At 39.9% G+C, this 18,323-nt stretch overlaps 1 protein-coding gene across 4 annotated transcripts in view; it reads left to right on the forward strand.

Annotated features, from left to right (window-relative positions):
* Positions 1-18,323, forward strand: part of SAMD4A (sterile alpha motif domain containing 4A) — a 203,578-nt gene that overhangs the window by 7,296 nt on the left and 177,959 nt on the right. The gene's annotated exons all lie outside the window — the stretch shown is intronic.

An 18,323-nucleotide genomic window follows, 5' to 3' on the forward strand; every position in this document is an offset into this window, starting at 1 on the left:
TATTTAAGCTGTGTTGTTCTATTCTCCGTCATTTTGGGTCCTAAAAAAATGTGGTGCTGACCTGGTTTTTCCAAATTATTTGTCACCACTTTTTCCCTTCAGTTGGTGAATGTGAAAAGAAAAAATCATTTTGTGGATTGAAATATACAGGGACTTTATGTCTGAAACACTTTTCACTTAGGGTTTGTAATTTTCTTTGGTTTGGTCTGGGGTGACAGCGAGCAGGTCATACACATTTGCGATCTTTGTTGCAAATAAGTTGGATTTGGTTGTTTAGCTTGGATGCTCAAAGGCTTCAGCAACTGAGTTTGTGTTATAAACAGGTCCCACTAAAGCAAGGAGAAGGCAGACAAACTTAACAGCAGTCAGATTGGCTTGTTTATGTTTAAATAAACAAAGGAGGGTAAAATGAGGGTTGGAAGGGCTAAAAACTCCCCAGTATGTCCTGCAGAAGCGTAATTCTAATGAGAATTGTCAACACCAGAGAAGAGGGAATACCCCTCCTCCTTGACCTGGGGAGAAATTTGGAGGTTTTTATCCACAAGGGAAGTGCTTTATACAACTCATTTGCTAGGAAAGGTGTGGTGCTCATAAAAGCCTTTTTTTTCTTTTAAAAATAAAGTTACTGCTTTGAGTTTTTAGCTTGATCCTTCATTTCCCTCTTTTCTAAATCATTCCTTCCAAGGCCATACTGAGTTCATCCAGTTCACATAGATGGAGATGCAGAATCAGACGTCTCCTCTGAGCTATTTTTTGTTTCTGTGGAAGCTGCCTGAGGCAGGAATCTCCCAAGGAAAACAGAACTTTCAGAAGCTGAGCCAAGCTTTCTCTCAAGGTTAGCTAGTCAAGGCTTGGGTCTCGCTCTGAAGCCTGCACCCCAAGAGCCAGCTTGGAGTTTGGAGGAACCTGCTGCTTTTGTGCAAGAGCATTGCGCTCCTTGGGACTCTAGCTTAGTTCTAGGATTTTGTTGCCACTCTGTATATCATCATTTCAGTACAGTTTTCCTTGTCTTGGCTTACCAGGGGGAAAAAATCAATCACACAACTCAATGGTTTCTTTTACACAATAGGTAATACCATTAAATGGCATCTGCAGAAGAGTGAGTATCTGGTAAGAAACTGTGGGACCGGTTCCTCAGTACATGTTAATTTACCAAGTGCTGCAGCCGCGAGCTGGGAGCTGTGTCCAGCGGTAAGGCAGACGTGATGAGACCTCTCAAGGAGCTTACACTCAAGTTGTGGAGGTGAAGCATCGTATACACAGATGATCCCTGACTTACAGAGGTTTGAATTAGACGATATCTAGACTTTATAATTCCCAAAGCGACATGCATTTAGTAGAAATCGTTCTTCAAATTTTGAATTTTGATCTTCTCCCAGGCTAGATAGATATCTGTCCCACGATCCTCTTGTGATGCTGGGCAGTCAGCCACATGCTCACAAGGGTAGACAACCGACACTCTTACAACCATTCTGCACCTTTGCATTCTGTTTTCCACTTTCAGTGCAGGATTCAGTACACTGCATGAGGTATTCAACACTATTATAAGATAGGCTTTGTGTTGGATCATTTTGCCCAACTGTAGGCTAATGGAAGTGTTCTGAGTATGTTTAAGGTGGGCAAGACTAAGCTATGATGTTTGGTAGGTTAGGTGTATTAAATGCATTTTCAACTTATTATGGGTTTATCGGGAGGCAACCCCATCATAAGCTGAGGAAGATCTGTATGTATAATAATTAGGCCATAAAGATTGGCTAAATGCTGTGGTTCCAATGAGAGAACAAAACTGGAGTTGAGTGGAGGGGAGAGAACAGAATGGGATGGGTCGTCCAAGAAGGAATGAATGGGAAAAGTAAACTTGAGTGTGTCATTTGGAACAAGTGTTTCAGGGCTCATGAGGGTCTTGCGGTTTTAATACTTTTAATGAGCGTTGTATGAAGGAAACCACACATATAGGTTCACTCCATGCATGGGCCATGTAAGGCGCAGGCTTGCAGGGCCTTTGAAGGATGAGTGTGAGTACATTAGAGAGAGGGGAGCATGGTGCCTATTGTCCATCAGGAATGGAAGAAGGAGCAATCCAAACACTCCTCTGATTTCCAACATATTTAAACATACATCAGCTCAACCCGAATTTTTATCCCTAAAATTACCCATAAAATTATGAGACTTAGTAATAGTTCTCTTGGCTCCTTTTGGTAGAATACTTTTGTATATTACTTTGGTTAGAACTAGTGTTAAAAAGAAACATCTTAAACACTTACAGGAGAAGATAGAAGTATCTTAAACCAGTTTTCAAAGTTTAATGTGCATACAGATCACTTGGGGCTCTTATTAAACTGGAAATTCTTATTGAGGAGGTCTGCGGCGGAGGGGGCCCTGAGCGCCTGCATTTCTTATAAACTCCCAGGTGATGCTGCTGCTTCAGGTCTGTGGACCACACTTTGAGTAGAAAATCATAGACTATTAGAGGTGGAAGGTAATTTAGAGGTAATTGGTGGGCTGGCTTTCAAGTTTATGCGTTAGTATCATAAGATTTTTGTTTGCAAATGAAAACCTACATGAAAGCTTATAGGAAGTACCCCCCTGCCAACTCCACCAAACCCCATCTCCACCCCCAACACTAACTTTCCAAGGAGAGCAGCTTGAAATCTCTGTGATTTCCCCAGGCTCAGAGACAGCCTGAATGGAGTCTGGAATTGAGGAAGGCAGAGCTGGGCTCTGTCGTAGCATTTCCCGAGCTTTTTGACTGTGCCCCCCGCTGGAATTTCCAGGCATTCTGATGGTCAGTGTCCCATGGAAAATGAGGCTCCAGGAAAGATTCTTTTTTTTCTTTTTTTTTTTTTTTTTTGCTGATGGTATGGACTGTAAAGTTGAGCTGGAAAGAGCAGGGATGTTAATTCCAGAGACCGGATGGGAGAGATCCCTTCCTACTTCCCCAGCATACTCCCATAAAGTGCAATCATTGAAATTTCTGAAGCAGCTTATCCTGAGCTGCCAGTGGAATTCAAGTGTTTGTGTGTGCAGCATAAATACATATAGAATACGGACTTTCGCTGTGTACATTTCTATCTGTGTGAGTATGTGCACCAAATATGTGATTTAAATATGTGACTTGAATGGCAATGTGAAACCACTTCTGAATTTCTGGAGTTGTACAGGAATAATAGGTGAGTCATCAGACACCTCCATAAATAATGTTGTCTCTGTTTGTGAAGGGAAGAAGCAGGGAGAAAGTAAATTCTGTACCTTGTAAGGTTATGTGAGATTAACACTGATCCTATGCAAGATAACCAGAAGAGTATCCGAAACTTGACTTGTGTTTGGACGACTAAATAGGAAGCAGCCTGGTTTTCCTAAGAATGGGAAGACTGGGTCATGGAGAAGTGGTGTCATTTCCCTTTTGATGAGGGATTGGGGAAGGAAGGGAGATAGCATTTATGGAGAGAATTCTGTATTCTGGGCGGATTACAGGAATCCTGGTAGGCGTCCCATATCTAAGTTTCAGCACAGCCTTTGACAGAGCGCCTTATTTTCTGATGAATAAAAAGGAGATGTGGGGGCTGGGTGAGAGTCTAGTTGTGTGGCCTTAGAGTGACTTCAGTGACTGACAGGCTGCCGTCAGCCTTAAGGGAGAGCTTTGGTGCTGTGCCTTGGGGCTCACATGTTCTACATTGGTATTCCTATTGACTGTGACTTAGCCTAGGGTCTCCAAGAAAGCAGAGCCCAAGGCAAGGGCTGGTGTGCAGGTAGTTTATTTTTGGGCAGTGATCCTGGGGAAAAGGAATAGGGGCCGGGGAGGAGAGAAACAGGGTGGGGTGGGGGAAGCCAGCACAAGCCTGTGTAATTAAGCTGGTCACTGTCATGGGCACTGGGGCTCAGTCCCGTGGGGACCCTCCAGGAGCCACACAGACTCTGTCTCAGAAGGGACAGATGAGGTGGGTATTATCAGCGGGCTCTCCTCTCCCCTTGATCAATGGTTGCCCCAGGGTGCTAAGTCTCTGTATTTTGGGGTTTCCACATGCACGAGTGCTGACCCTGTCCACCGTGTCCCACACAGTGGTGTCGGAGAAGCCACAAGGTGGAAAGCTAGAGAGAAGTGGTATAAGGGAGGTGGGATGCTGTCAGGTTACACCTGCCTCAAGCTGGTAGCCATGGCAAGGACTGAGGTGTAAGCTGGGTTGAGAAGGTGTAGTTATCAAATCTGTGGATGAACCGAGAGGGATAGCTGAGGACTTGATGACAGAATTGTGATCTAAAATATTTGAATATATTATGATTGCTATTTAACCACTGAAAGTGTAGCCTCTACATTTGCATCCACTAGACCTCAGTTGGAAGAAGCATGGCTTAGCAGCAGCATGCATGGAGAAGACTTCTGGCTTTTAGTAGACTTAGAGCTTAGTATGAATAATGTCACAGTGTGGTTGGCCTCAAAGCCACTAAACTTTTAATGATACGTTGTGTATATAATGTGATATATAATAATTTTATATTCAGAACAGGTCTTCTCTGTAGGTCAGACTGTCCCTGGAGTCTGAGGTGCAGTTCTGGGCACATACTTTGAGGGAGATGGATGAGTCAGGGTGTGACTGGAGGAAGGAGAATGGTGTGTTTCTTTAGAAAAGAAGCTGGGACCTCTTAGTGACCTCCAAAGTTCCTTCTAACCTTAAGATTCTGTGATTTCTGTGAATCAGGAATAAAGATAAGAAAACTTATCCAGAACTGTCCAGAGCAGAGCAGAGAGACAATAGGAGAAAATGAATGAATGAGTGAATGAATAAGGGTGGTCTTAAAAGCCTTCTTTAAATCATTTACAGTGTATTCCTCCTGTACTTCTTAGCCTCTTTGGGCTACAGATTTGTGGCACTTTGTTTAGGAAATACAAAATAGGGTGATTTTCTGTTCTTCTTTGAAGTAGGCAGTGAGGTAAGCCTGGGTCATGAAGAAGAGTAGGGCCATCGCATTTCAGAAAAGTTGTAGTGAACTGAATGGAATCTTGTTTCTTTGGGGTCACACAGTAGCAGTGACAAACTCTGAGTGTGTCAGTCATTTGTTAGCAGAGGTGAATCCTAATTGCAGTCTATGTCTCCAAGTCTCTTTTGTTCTCTCTGTATAGTTCTAAAAGTGACCATAAAATAGTCTTTGTATGGGAATAGATATCTTTTCTTTCTTTTTCCCCTCTTCCTTGCCCCCCCTCCTTTTTTGTTTTTTTTTTTTTTTAGCGTTTTCTATGTGTCAGGCACTGTGCAGATACACACATACGCACAATTGCTATCTGCAGTTATCGAATAGATGAATGATGCAAAGAAGCAGAACTAATGGTTGTGAAAATTCAGTGCAACACATTGCAATAATTAGATAATGTGCTTATTATTATCTAGAGTTTAGTGCATAGTAAGTACTTAATAAATGGTTTCTGAATTACATATTTTGTGTATATATACATATATATTACAAGGTAGCATAATACTATGTGTATATTACAAAGTAGTATAATACTCTGTGTATAATAGAAAGTAGATATTGTGTCTGTTTTACGGATGAGGAAAGGTGAGTTGAGAGGGTTTAGAAATGTACTGAGGTCAGCGAGGCGTTTCTGATATTAAAAGCCTGTGTCGAATCCTTGCCACTGTGTGAATGCTGCAGATCTCTTCCAGTTCTTGGGTAAATAAAAATGTAGGTGTTTAAAAGAAAACCACTTAAGGACATTTAATGGTAGTTTTGATAACATTTAATAAATTCAATCTTGGAAGAATTCTTTTCAGCTTGTCCATTTAAATGTCCCTCTTATTTATCACATTTTACTCCTACAATAGCTTGATATGGCTTGGCTTCTTTTTTCCATTGGCATTTAAAAAAAATTAAGTGAGAGGCATTGATCCAAACATTTCCCTTCCTATTATTAGGAAGACTCTGCATGAAAGGGCAGGACCTGGGGAAGGAAACAGGCTGGCAAACCACGGAGAGGAAAGAATGAGGAGTGTGTTATCTAATAGCTCATGGCATCTTTGACTTTGACACACTAGCAATTGATGAGCTGGGTCAGGATCTCCTTAGGATCTGGAATTGGGCGAAGCACCAACTTGAGGGCTGTAAATTAAAACAACCTCTCCCATTGTTTGTAAATGGTGGAAAACTTCTAAAGATTAGTTTAGGAAAACATATGTTACAGTTGGTTGGAGGGTGAATTCTCCTTACTTCATTTTCTAGTAGCATTAAGTTAAGGAGGTGGAAGAGACTTTATCTACTCCAGCCCCTCTGTTGAAGATTTGAGAAGACTGAGGTCAACTAAGGGTACCTGCTAGCAGGGGAAGGGCTGGTTACACCCAGTTGCTTCCCGGCCATCTATGACCTAGACCTTGGTCTCCCACAGCTTCCCACGGCTGACTCGGCCACCAGGGTCACCAAATTGAATGACTGTGCTGGGCGTGGGAGATGTCTGTTCACCTGGTTGTCAGAGACAGCATTCGTCAGGCTGATCTTGTTCTTTGAAGTTGTTTCCAGACCCCCTTCTTTTTTGTTTCTTCACTCACAATAAAGCACAGATTTGTTTTCATTGGAGGATGATTAGCACTTGTATTTTGAAATGGCAGAGAGAGTGTAGGAAGGTTTGGCTTTATTTTGGCATGTTTTAATCACAGTTCCAGTAATGTCCTCTTGGTTTATGCGGGAGCTGACTCAGCCACTCTGCAGTTACCCTAGATCCCAGGAGAACTGGGTGTCATTCGTGGCTGCCCCACTGCCTGTGGGAGGGATCTCATTCACTGGTTGGTGAAGCAGTTCATTTGCGTGGAGGTGCAGTGGACCAGCTGAGACTCCTCCTGAGCATGTGTCCCCTGGCCCCTCAGGGCTTGCTGGCATCCTGCAGGCCCTGGTCACAAGGCACTGCCATTTTTCTCCTTCCAGACTAGCCTGTCTTAGTCACTTTTGTCCTCCAGCACCTAATGTTGTGCCTGGACTTAGGTGGTCTCGGTACATTTTTGTTGAAAGAATGGATGAATGAATACAAAGAAATGTAACTCATACCCCTTGTGCACATGAGGCTTACATCTTAGTTGGGAGAGAAACCCAACTGCATGAAGACTGAATAATAAAACAAGACAAGATGAGAACCCTAGTGCTGTTAACAAGAAGTATGTGATAAAGGCCAGATGAGAGAATTAGATGCTGTTGCTTTTCAGTCCATTACAGAAGACATGGTTTAGGGTCTTGGTATCATTACTCAGAAATGATTTAAACTCTTTGAGCCTCAGTTTTCTCATCTGTGAAATGGAGTTAGCCCTATGAACATCACAGGGCTATTACCAGGATGAAGTGGGATTATATATGTGGAAAGTACTTTGTAAGGTGCGTCATGTTATATAAATGCAGGGTGACATTATTCTCAAATGACCAGCTGAAACAATGGGATAAAAATTTCAGGAATGTGGGTATTTAATAAAAGGTTCAGGAAGAGATAACTGTGCGTTCTTTTTCAGGGCTTTTGCTTGTTAGCAAGAGCTGAAATAAACACACAAGTCTCCTGATGAACATCAGCCACCTCTGGGCCTGGACCAAGGCCTGGATCTGGTGATTCACCTGGGACTTGTAGCTGTTGGCCCAGAGTCCCCATAGGCTGGCCTGACTGTAACTGGTCAAACCTCAGTTTGTGTCCACTTTCATCCTTTGATTGATTAGATCATTGAGTGTGCCCTCTTCCAGTATGAAGGACTTCAGATGTCAGTGCTAAAGAATTTCTTTTGGGTAAAGTTACATAAAATGCTGTGTGGTGACCACTGTATCTGTACCTGCAGATATTCTGGTTTGAGTGTTCATGGAGCTGTTGACACTGTGTCATAGGGATTCTCCACATTAAATGACAGGTCTGGATTCTTTAAACATTTGTGATTGTTTGTTTGTTTAAGCTTTCTTATTAAAGAGGTAACTTTTTCATAAAAGTTAGTATCCAACTTAATACCATGCAGCGGGAAACCTTTGAGTATTTTTGTATACCTCAGCTAAACAAGAGAATAATTATGCTCTGCCCTTTATTCTTTAATATTCTTTTCACCTTTACCTTTCATTTAACAAGCACTAGTTGGAAAAGGAGAACAGTTTCTTGTCATTGTTCTTGTTTGTTTGTTTTTAACAAAACTTCCCTATTCTCACATTTTTCTTTTAGTGGCATAATGAGCTGTGTTAGCAAATTTTCCAGATTATTGTGGTATTTGCAGATGATCTGAGCACAGTTAAAATATTGAAACTGTGAGCTGTAAGATCAAAACTGGACCTCGTGTGTGATTCTGATATAAAGGTGCTGATGGGTTACACGGAAATAAGTGCAGTGCATATATGTTTAGTTGGCAGTGTTTTCAACAGGAAAAATGTGGACAAGAATTGCTGCTGCTGCTGGTTTCCTTTGACTCTTCCCCCTTCTCATTTAGAGAGAAAGAATCCAAGAGTTAAAATAGGAAATGCTGGAGTTCTGTTGAACTCCACAGGAATTAAAATGGCAAGTGGTTTTATCAGCTGCTCAGTCCTTGGACAGAGCAGGGGTGTGTGTGTGTGTGTGTGTGAAGACAAATAAGGAGGTGCCTCGCCATCCCTGGTCCTCCCAACGCCCCCATCCCCCTGCACGTTACCAGCTCGGCACTTAGCACTCTGGATTGCAATTACCATGTTAGCTGAGGAACAGTTCCAGAGTAAAGGAAGCCCCAGAGAAATGACAACAGAATGCAACATGGGGTTCTGGAATCGGAAAAACTATGTTGTAAAGGACAGTATTGGGACACCTGGTGAAATTTAAATGTGGGCTACATCCATGATAGTGAATAATGTTGTATCAATTTAAAATCTCCTTAGTATGATCATTATGCCTTGGTCACATTGGAAGATGTCCTATTGTTAGGAGATGCATGCTGAAGTCTTCAGGAGTGAAGGGACATGATGTCTGCAACTTACCCTCAAATGGTTATATGTAAGGTAACAAAGATGAAGAATTGGTGACTCTTGGTGAAATGTATATGAGAACACATTTTTGAAAATAAAAAGATCAAAATGTTGACCTTTTTAGCTCTTGGTATCCTGTGCTGAAACGCTGGCTCCAAGAGTGAAGGGCCTGTGTTTTATCACCCTTGCGGAGGTTGCCAGATAAAATACCGGATGCCTAGTTAACTTTGAATTGCAGATACACCATGAATAATGGGGCATACTTCTATCACTTACACCAAAAATAACTGTTTGGTGTATCTGCAGTTCAGAGTTAACTGAGGGTCCTGTATTTGTATTTGCTGATTCTGGCAACTGTGTTCTGAATCAGGGCACCCCTGGTAGCGGCAGGGTGAGAGGCACGTAGGAGGTGTTCCCCTGCCACTGGGGATAAATGACATGGCTTTTTTAGGCTTGTTTTGTTTGCTTTAAAAAAATTTTTTTTTAAATTGAAGTATATTCGGTTTACAATATTGTGTTAACTTCTGGTGTGCAGCATAGTGATTCAGTTATACAGAGACAGAGACATGGCTTTTCAGAATTGTGTTCTGAAGCACCCTGGTAGATAACACCCCGCATGGCTGAGCACGGAGCTGGGACTTCACCTGGAGCTGGGACTTGATCTCCTCCTTGCCCTGCTCCCTTTGATTTTGATTGATCTTTTCTCTTTGAGCTGATGCAAGCTTTCTCCATTTCTCTGTAGTTGGCGGAGTCAGCTGGGTTACATTTTATACTAAGTTACCCACATCCCGACACTCCTGACAGGTTTAAGATCTTCTTCTAACACACTTGAGTAGAATGGATACTGGAATCTATTTTGACAGCTGTTGAAAATCTAGGCTGTTGTTACAGCAGGTTAAAGAGGTTATTTGTAACACTGGAATTATTCTGTGAACCTTTTGAAAAGATGTGCATACTCTTCAGGCAAATAGTATTTTATAGAATTTAAATGATTTTGGTGTTCACGGTTAAATTATCGAGTAAAATGCTCCTAGGAATTACACACATCATCATATTTTCCATTGATTTTCTCCGCCAATGTAGTAATAGTACATTTCAATGATCTCTGTTACTAGTGCCTTTTAAAATGCAGGTGTAGAGTCTTTATACACAGCTAGTCTATTGCCAGCTGTCCCATTGATAACCTTCCCTTTAAAAGTGACCTTTGAGCAATTTCATAAAGAATGAATATTTATAGTATTTTCTTGCTGAGCTGCTAAAAGAGGGGTCTATGTAAGTAACAGGTGGCTTCAGTTGGCCTGCTTTCCCTGAAATGTGATTCAAAGAAAGCACTGCATTACTTTCTCATTGGAATTGTGATTATGGGCTAGACTGACTTCATTTTTGGCAAATTGCGCATCAGTGTTGAGGTTTCGGTTTAGGGTGGGGTGTCTTGTATGGGCAGGAGCAGGAGAGCTTTACAGATGAGACACAGCAGCTGAGGGATAAGACATCCAAGGTCGTCTTTACTAAGCAGAGGAATTTTTACCAGAGGAGCTGTTGTTCTGCTGGGCTTTAGTTTTAGGGGCAAGTGTTCAGATGATGAACCCTTCAGATTTAAATGTTCTTTCATCTCAGAAGAGGGCTTTGTCAAATTAATCATCAGTGCAGTGCTTAGCACATAGTAGGCACTCATGGTAAGTTTGTCCAATGGAATGAACTGGATAATTATATTTGGGTTATTATGTAACTTTTAACATGATTTACTTACTTGAAATAGAAGCTCTTTCCATTACTGCCCTTTACCCAATTGCTTGGCAACACAATTGTTAACATGTTTTATGATGAAAATAAATGTTCCAATCTAAGTTTACGCTAGATAAGATTATAATACAAAGAATTGGAAGCATTAAATGGTGAAATGGATTTTGACACAAAAGCTATTTCTGAGAAGTCTATTCTATTAAGCATATTTTCTCCTGTGTCTGAAAAGATTGATCACATTGTGCAAAGCAGGTCCTAGCAAACAGGGTAGAAGAGTTTTTAAAAAGAAAACATTCTTATTAGAAGAATTACATTTCTATGGGAGAAAAATTGAAAAAGAGAGAGTATCACATAAATAACCCCTGTAATCTTATTTCTCATTTTATTGAATATATTTAAGAGTCTTCTTTCCTACCATCAATACACAAATTTTTTTTTACACACATACACAAAATTAGGACCATATGAACATTGTGGTGGTAGATATGTGTTTATATGTTCTGCAAAGAAATATATTTAAACTGCCTTTTAATCTTAATCTGTCATTCATATTTTAATGCATCACCATTCATTTTTTTCACAACACTATTTTTAATGACTGTGTGGCATATCATGGTATGGCTGTGCCATAATTTATTAAACCAAAGCCTATACTTGCTCAGTTAGGTTATATCCAGTTTTTTACAATGCTGTGATAAACAGCCTTTAAAGTATGGTTATTACTTTGGGTTCCATGCCTGGAAGTGCAAGTTCTGGGTGACACATTCTAAAAATTTTGTCTATAGTATGTTAACCACACTGTCCTTCTGAACATTTGGGCAAATGAATGTTCCTGTGAATATTTAAGTGTTTAATTCTTACACACTCTTTTCTACAATGGATATCATTAAAAACAAACAAAAATACCCTGTTTGGTAGGTCCTTATTTTCAGTTATATTTATTTCTTTGATGATACTTTTTTTTCCCTATATTTATGGTCCAGTTGTAGTTTTTATCCTTTCTTTCTGTCTGTTTTTCCTTTAGGGCATTTATTTTTACTTGCTAATTTATGATCACTCTTTATCACGTATTTTTTTTTCCTTCCCATTTTTGTATAATGTGATTTGATGTCTGGAAGTTTTAAATTTTGATTCAGTCAGTCTATTGGTAGGAAAAGGATTTTTGAGAGAGCAAGTGATATTTCTGTCAGAAGCTTATTTTCTGCCCCTGTGCGGTATCATTTAGTTTTCCAGAAGGAAGAGCTAACTGCTCAGTTTTAGTTTAATCCCCTCAGAAGAGTTTATTAAAATGTATACAATTTATGAAAATGTATACAACTTATATATCAACAATCAAGACATGTCTGAATTTGCATTGTTTGAACAGTTTATCAAAAAGCTTGAACTGGTACTTTCATCCTAGGAATTTCTCATTTTGGAGTTTGGTCTGTTTTATATCAAGACACATTAGAGGTAGGACAAGAGTTGAAATAGATAAATGATTCATTGTGTGTGAAATTTTCTAAAGATGGAGTAATTTACATGCTCATCTATCAGGAATGCTTAGACATGGGGCTGGAAACAATGACTGCTATCAGCCTATGAGAGCTGATGGTCTTCTGATTCATAGACACCTACTTGGTCAAAAAGCCTCATGCTTCTTTCTCCAGTGTGTTGGAATTTTGTAGCCATATGTAGTATGGATACTTTGGTTAGATTTTTCATGTTGATATTTTTCTGGTCCATTCTGCATCAAGTTTGTGTTACCAGTGTAAATAGCAAGACTCAACTGTATACAAAATTATTTTAGAAGACAAGTGATATTAACATCAGTTAGAGTCAGTGATTTTCAGTGTGGGGGAGTACACATGTCTTTCCAGAAGGTAATAAGGTGATTTGTGTCATTCATTCACTCACTAACTTTATTTTGTGCCTGTTCAAACTATATTTTTTGTAGGAAGGAACATGTATGGTGTTAGAAGTTGAGATCCAGCTGTGTACAAGACATACTCCTTTCCTTAATGTAAAAGCAAAGTCCATTGCTTTGATTTGTTTTAATTATGATAGCTTTACTTTAATTTTCAAAATAAGGCAATAACTCCCTCTTGCCCCAGATGTCTGCATGGCTCATTTCTTCATGTCCTTCAGCTCTCTGCTCACATGTCGCCTTCTCAGAGAAGCCTTCCTGACCAGCTTTTCTAAATCCTTTTCCCTGGTTTCTTTTATTCAGAGTGTTCATCACCTTATGACATATTATATTATGTATCTGTGTATCATCCAAACCCCCCACTAGAATGTAAAGTCCATGAAAGAAGGGTGTTGTCAGTTTGGTTGACTGCTGCCCCCAACCTGCCTGGCATCAGAAACAGAACACAGAATGTAGCAGGCACACAATAAATATTTGTTGAAAAAATTAATTCACTGAATATTTGCATGCCTGTGATGTGCTGGCACTGTAAGTGGTGATAAGTACTGTGAAGAAAAATAAAGCTGTGTAAGGAGACAGATCTTAGAAATGTCTATCTTAAAAAGGCTACGGTTATAAAAAATAGGAAGACACTGATTAGGCAGTCTTATCTTCCCTTTTCTTTTCTCTGAGTGTCCTTGCCTCTCCAGCTGTGTTGGGGCCACTGTGTCGGCTGTATTGAGTCTGCCTGAGTGGCGCTACGTTCTTTTCATGCCTCACTCCAAGTTGACCCTCCCACTTGAGTAACATGAAAACCCAAATGTGGTCAGCTCTTGAGTTTGTATTTCCCAGACCCCTGGGTAACATGCTTTCCAGCAGCGAGCTCCTTTCAGAAGTAGCCAAAGGCTTAGGGTTTGCGAGAAAGTCAAACATTAATAAGTGTTCAAGGGTGCTTTTATTATAGTTTTGACTTTTGGCTTTAATAATCACATGATTCTGAACTTAAGTTCTTTGAGAGCTGCATCATAGAAAGATTTTCAAGTCTTAAAAATTAGTTTCTTATCTCAGACCGTCTCTTCCCCCAGTTACCTCTGTAGCTTGCCATTCATACCTTCCAAGATCTTGGCCAGTGTCTCTCAAAGACACAGAGATAGGGCCCAAAGAGGATGGCTGAGGGCTGTTCTTTGTTTATCACCATGACTGGATTTTAGCACCCGTGTTAGGGATGCCCAGTGTCCTGCAAGACATGAGACAGGAGATAGTCATTCGTGACAGAGAGACGTTGTCCTGCCCAGAATGCCGTGGTGCCCCCAGAGGAAATGCTGATTCTATCCCAGTGAGACTTCTGTGAGACTTTAGAAACTTTAGAAACCTGTGAGATGTTGTTGGTTTTCACAATGTAAAGGGGTGGTTTGCTACTGGCATTGAATGGGCGGGATCAAGGAGGCTATAAGTCCTGCAGTGCCTGGGGCAGTTGCCCACCTCGGAGCATTGCCCTGCTTCCCACTTGACTTTCCAATATCCACCAGGGAAGTGAAGAACCCTACTCTGATAATTTTCAGAGCCTACAAACAACTCTGTAAGCAAAAGACATTTTTTACACAACTTAAATGCATGGAGATCTGTATTTTGTTTTCTTCTGGACGTTACCAAGAGTCCCCTCCCATGCTAGCACCATTATTTGTGGTTTGCAACTGGTTGTCAGTCTGTGTGCACGGCTGTTGCATTCACAGGGATTGTCTTCTGGAGATCTCGTGTCTGAAAATTTCCATATTGCGATGTATATTATACCATTATAAGTAATTTTCCTTTTATTTCTCCTTTATATTGCAGCTAGGTCATGACATTGATTTATTAGAATCATGTGTGGATTCGGTTATATAGCCAGTGACTTTCATTACAAGATTGTAAAGGGGGTATGGAGTCTGATGAAGTTGAAAACCTTCACTCTAACCTGACGGAAGTTATATTTCCTACTCCTCTTCTACATACACCCTGTTTCAACCAAAGTGATTTGCTCTGTGTCCCACATTTTCTCTCCTTCCACCTGTGCCTCAAACTACCCCTCCTCCTCCAGGTTCCTTCCATCTCCCCCTCTACAAACCCCACCCACCCATCAGAGCCCAGTTCCCTGGGCAGCCTCGTGAAGTCATCATTCCTCAATCACCACAGCTCTGTGACTTTAAATTTTTTTTTTTTAAGCTCTTGTAGCACTTGTAAGCACTCCTCATTCAACACTTGTCTGCAGCCCAGTGGTATCTTTTTATGTTTAAGTTATCTCCTCGAATAGCTTGCAGGCTTCAGATGGTCAACTTGATTTAGTCTTTTTATCCTGTGCAGAGTCTAGGAATGCTTGATGAATCGCCAGCTCTTACTCAAGGGCTGCCCTCTCTTGTCTTCTTCTTTCCCAAATATGAATTCTTTCCTGTCTGACATTTTGCTAATTACAAAAGTAAACATGTTCATTGTTAAGACATTTATGGAAAAGCAAAAGAAGAAAATCATCATCATCCCTAATCTGCCACTCAGAGCCTCTCACAACCTATCATTTTAGGGCGTTTCCTTCTAGGCTGTCTTCGCTTTGTACATCTGTTTTGAACAAAATTAGAATCATGTACTTTATATGGTGTGCATTGGGCTTCCCCCCTGCCCATTTCACTGAATGTGATATCACAAGCATTTTCCTTCATCACTAAATATAAACATGTTTTATGGAAAATTTTGGACATATAAAAATAGAATAATGCAATAAACTCCTAGATACCCAACATTCAGCTTCAATAATTACTAGGATTCTGTCATTCTGAATATGTGGTTTGTAACGACTGCATCCCATTCCATTGTTTGGATGATACGTTATTTATTTAACCATTTCTCTGCTATTGTAAATTTGGATGATTTCTAGTTTTCTATAATTAGATGCTTATGTTCTTGTTCTTCTTGTCATAATTATTATTCTTGCTTCCTGGTGAACCTAATGAATTTCTTCATGATTAAGTAACTCTGATTATTATTAGTTTTGTATTCTGGGATTTTTATTGTATTTCATATCTCTGGCTGGTTTCATTGTCATTTTTCTTTTCTCCATCCATCAAATATTTCTTGTATTAGCCAGAGCAAGTCTCAAATGAATTACAGCAACAAGTTATGTTTCTCTATTCATTTTTTATAGCAAAAAAAAAAAAAACCCTGAAACTGACAATACTTTCTAGGTATTCGTAAGGGGCAATCACAAGAAGGAAAGAGAAAATGGTTTCAAGAGAAACAGTATCTGATAAATTAGTCTCTGCCCAATGGAAATTTATTTTACAAATGCTTAATATTGCTTCATTTTGATTGAAAAATGTTCTCTTATAGGCTGAATTGTGACCATCTATCTAAACTAAGGTGCATTTGAACCCATATGCACAAGTGTTTTCTCCAGCTGACTTAAATTTATATTGTAACAAGTATATTTGGTATTAAAAAAAACTCAGCATCTTTAAATGGCGAGGACCCACATGCAGCTTCTAAATCTTTAAGGAGGTACTTTCTCAGGCGGTGGGGAGAGACTGTTTTCTTAGATCTGGCCCATTGTGAGCCCTGGAAGGATGAGCAAGTGGGGGAGAGCTGGATGCGTGGTGGGATTACTGGTTCCCTGTGAAAATGAAGGAAACCTTACTGTTGCCCTAGTTCTGATGGGATTTCTTCTGCAGTCTCTGCTAAAATTTCTAGACCAGATTATATACCAGAAGATGACTCATATGCCTATCTACTCTAAGAAAATATCTATTTATTTCATTACAAAGTAAAATATGGTTGCTGTAAAAAAAAAAAAAAAAGCAGATTTTCAGATTTTTGTAATAGAGATGTATGACATAGAAAGCAAAAGTCTCCTACAACGCAGACCCCTCCCCGGCAGAGGAGCGCTGTCAGCGGTGCTGCATGTGCTCATCTTGGTTTCTTCATGCCCAGATTAGCATATATTACCTGCATAATGTACAGAACAAAAATGTTACCTTTTAAAATGCTCTTGTTACTTAGGTAATCAGTAACTGCCCAAATCTTTGAAGTATAGAGACCACATACAGTTTCTCCAGGTTAGAGGTAAGATGCTAAGTACAAATAACAAGGTAGAATGTGTTAGAAGGGAAAGCTTAAGAAAAGGAAGGAGTCAGAGCCCAGTATTGTTATTCAGAGGTTAGATTTTTATTGCTGAATCAGATTTAATTGGTGGTTACACTTTTTCCCTTGGGAACACATTAAAATAGTCACTATGACAAGATGACTAAATCATGAATGAACTTGAAATATTAAACTAGTCTCAGCCACACCAACATATTAGCAATTTGTTGGAGCTTAATTTTTGCATTGCAATATAAGTGACAGGAATGTGCACTGCCAACATTAGGACTTCTTTCTTTTAATTTTGGGAACAATAAATGATGCATTTCACAAGGTCTATTTCCAGTTTAGGGCCAACCATGAATGAGTAATTACATTGCTACTCTAACAGGTGTTTAACTAACGAAGACAGTAGAATTTTTGCATGTGAAATCCCACTTTGTTCATTCATTTAAAAAAAAGCTTACTCTGTGCCATGAGCTATACTCGGTATTAGAGAGAGAAACTGGTAAAACTCGCCATGTTACTCTTTGGTATTTACACATGCTTTCCCATCCATCTACATATTTTCCTCTCTTCCATCTGACAACATCTCCCTCATCCTTCATGTCCCAACACAAAGGTCACTTCTGATGTCCAGCCTTTCCAGCTCTGCGGACTGACTGAGCAGATCCCTCAGTGATGTTCTCACATATGAATACCATCTCTACTAAAGCATGATTTCATTGTCTTACAAGCACACAATTAACACAGACACCGAGTCTCCTGAGGTCGGAGTCCTCATATCATCACAGCCTCAGAGTCAGAGTGGATGCATAGTTGGTGCTAAATACATATACATTAATAAATAGTTGTTGAATATCTGGCTAAAAAGTTCTTGAAAAGTGAACTAAAAAATCTAGTAATGTTGACTAAAATCTTTACATTCCTAACTGTGATGCAAGGAGTCAGGGAACAGTTTTGAGAAGAGTAGAGGAGTCGTGGCCCTTTTAATGCAGGCTTTTAGTGTATGATACTTGGATATTTAGATAATTGGATTCAGCGCTGCACCTTGAAGTATTTAATGGGGTTACATGGGAGAAAAGCTTCAGTGTAACATATCTTAATGACACATCTTGTTCAAAAGTACTTAAAAATTAACTGTCTTCTGTGGGCATTTTAGGAAAATATAAGCAAAAGGTCTTTGCCTTATGGAGCATATATGGTTTCCAAATTTTATTTTTAGTGGGAAGATACTGACTTTTGCCTTCTATGTTACCTGTTCCAGAGTGGGACTGCTAATCTAAAGATTTTAGTAATTCAGGACTGTGATTTAGAAATTAGAGTTCACATACAGTTCAAAAAATAATATCTTTTCAACTTGGAAAATAGAGTCAAGGTAACCTCACTTTGTGGATCTCTTTCCTCTATGGAATTAGACCTCCAGGTCTGGAAGGGAGGGATCTTGATCTTGTCTGTTTAATATCGTAAGTACATTGTGGTATGTGATGTGGGAAGATGTGCCAGTCAGGTTCTGGCAGGAAAGAGGCTGACTCCCTTGAAAGGGTAATGGAGGAAACAGAGGGACTACTAACAGAGAGCTAGGCAGGGGTCAGGGAAATCAACAAGATTCAGCAAAGCATCCCAGAGTAACAACAGAAAGCCATGACCACTCCTTAGT

This window comes from Camelus ferus, chromosome 6 (assembly GCF_009834535.1).
Source record: "Camelus ferus isolate YT-003-E chromosome 6, BCGSAC_Cfer_1.0, whole genome shotgun sequence".
NCBI lineage: Eukaryota > Metazoa > Chordata > Mammalia > Artiodactyla > Camelidae > Camelus > Camelus ferus.